Consider the following 2,500-nt stretch of genomic DNA (forward strand, 5'->3'; position numbering starts at 1 on the left):
GGACCAAGCGACTTCCCAGGACCACAGATCACCGTTGCCCCCTCCTCGTAGCATCCCAGGATGTATCCAACGAACTCGTCAGGCAGACCATGAGCCCTCAGGGCAGGCCCCAGGGCACCATGGTCCAGAGAGTCGAATGCCTTGGACACATCCAGGGACGCGACATAGAGGGAACTACAGTTCACCCTGGCCTCAGTCATCGCCAGGTCCAACAAGAAGGAATTGTGCAGCATCCCATCCTGAGGAAGGAAAGCCCGCTGACGTCCGTCCAACACACAAGTCCGCATCAGACGACCCGCCAGGATCTTATGGAAGACTCTGGCGAGGACTGAGCAAACCGTGATCGGGCGGAAGTCAGCGGGGGATGCTGGGGCGGCCTTCTTGGGCAGCAGGGAGGTACGGGCTTGCAGAGAGTCATAGTTACTCCCGCCGTTTACCCGCGCTTGCTTGAATTTCTTCACGTTGACATTCAGAGCACTGGGCAGAAATCACATTGCGTCAACACCCGCTAGGGCCATCGCAATGCTTTGTTTTAATTAGACAGTCGGATTCCCCCAGTCCGTGCCAGTTCTGAGTTGATCGTTGAATGGCGGCCGAAGAGAATCCGCGCACCCGCGCGCCCCCGGAGGAGCACGCTAAGGCGGACGCGGCCTCGCAGCAAGGAAGATCCGTGGGAGGCCAAGGCACGGGACCGAGCTCGGATCCTGCGCGCAGGTTGAAGCACCGGGGCACGAACGCCGCGCAGGCGCGCGCATCCTGCACCGCCGGCCAGCACGAGGCCAACCAACGGCGAGAGCAGACCACGCCCGCGCTAAACGCCCGCACTTACCGGCACCCCTACGGCACTCACCTCGCCCAGGCCCGGCACGTTAGCGCTGACCCACTTCCCGACCAAGCCCGACACGCCCCGATCCTCAGAGCCAATCCTTATCCCGAAGTTACGGATCCAATTTGCCGACTTCCCTTACCTACATTATTCTATCGACTAGAGGCTCTTCACCTTGGAGACCTGCTGCGGATATGGGTACGAACCGGCGCGACACCTCCACGTGGCCCTCTCCCGGATTTTCAAGGTCCGAGGGGAAGATCGGGACACCGCCGCAACTGCGGTGCTCTTCGCGTTCCAAACCCTATCTCCCTGCTAGAGGATTCCAGGGAACTCGAACGCTCATGCAGAAAAGAAAACTCTTCCCCGATCTCCCGACGGCGTCTCCGGGTCCTTTTGGGTTACCCCGACGAGCATCTCTAAAAGAGGGGCCCGACTTGTATCGGTTCCGCTGCCGGGTTCCGGAATAGGAACCGGATTCCCTTTCGCCCAACGGGGGCCAGCACAAAGTGCATCATGCTATGACGGCCCCCATCAACATCGGATTTCTCCTAGGGCTTAGGATCGACTGACTCGTGTGCAACGGCTGTTCACACGAAACCCTTCTCCGCGTCAGCCCTCCAGGGCCTCGCTGGAGTATTTGCTACTACCACCAAGATCTGCACCGACGGCGGCTCCAGGCAGGCTCACGCCCAGACCCTTCTGCGCCCACCGCCGCGACCCTCCTACTCGTCAGGGCTTCGCGGCCGGCCGCAAGGACCGGCCATGACTGCCAGACTGACGGCCGAGTATAGGCACGACGCTTCAGCGCCATCCATTTTCAGGGCTAGTTGCTTCGGCAGGTGAGTTGTTACACACTCCTTAGCGGATTCCGACTTCCATGGCCACCGTCCTGCTGTCTTAAGCAACCAACGCCTTTCATGGTTTCCCATGAGCGTCGATTCGGGCGCCTTAACTCGGCGTTTGGTTCATCCCACAGCGCCAGTTCTGCTTACCAAAAGTGGCCCACTTGGCACTCCGATCCGAGTCGTTTGCTCGCGGCTTCAGCATATCAAGCAAGCCGGAGATCTCACCCATTTAAAGTTTGAGAATAGGTTGAGGTCGTTTCGGCCCCAAGGCCTCTAATCATTCGCTTTACCGGATGAGACTCGTACGAGCACCAGCTATCCTGAGGGAAACTTCGGAGGGAACCAGCTACTAGATGGTTCGATTAGTCTTTCGCCCCTATACCCAGCTCCGACGATCGATTTGCACGTCAGAATCGCTACGGACCTCCATCAGGGTTTCCCCTGACTTCGTCCTGGCCAGGCATAGTTCACCATCTTTCGGGTCCCAACGTGTACGCTCTAGGTGCGCCTCACCTCGCAATGAGGACGAGACGCCCCGGGAGTGCGGAGGCCGCCGCCCCGTGAAGGGCGGGGAAGCCCCATCCTCCCTCGGCCCGCGCAAGGCGAGACCTTCACTTTCATTACGCCTTTAGGTTTCGTACAGCCCAATGACTCGCGCACATGTTAGACTCCTTGGTCCGTGTTTCAAGACGGGTCGTGAAATTGTCCAAAGCTGAAGCGCCGCTGACGGGAGCGATTATTCCGCCCGAGAGCATCCCGAGCCAACAGCGGCGCGGGTCCGGGGCCGGGCCAGGTAGGTCCGTCATCCGGGAAGAACCGCGCGCGC

General features: G+C 59.9%; 1 pseudogene; it reads right to left on the bottom strand.

The window, feature by feature from the left end:
• LOC126139138 (large subunit ribosomal RNA) overlaps positions 1-2,500 on the bottom strand; it is a 6,395-nt pseudogene that overhangs the window by 3,107 nt on the left and 788 nt on the right.

Source organism: Schistocerca cancellata, unplaced genomic scaffold, assembly GCF_023864275.1.
Source record: "Schistocerca cancellata isolate TAMUIC-IGC-003103 unplaced genomic scaffold, iqSchCanc2.1 HiC_scaffold_677, whole genome shotgun sequence".
NCBI classification, from domain to species: Eukaryota; Metazoa; Arthropoda; class Insecta; order Orthoptera; family Acrididae; genus Schistocerca; species Schistocerca cancellata.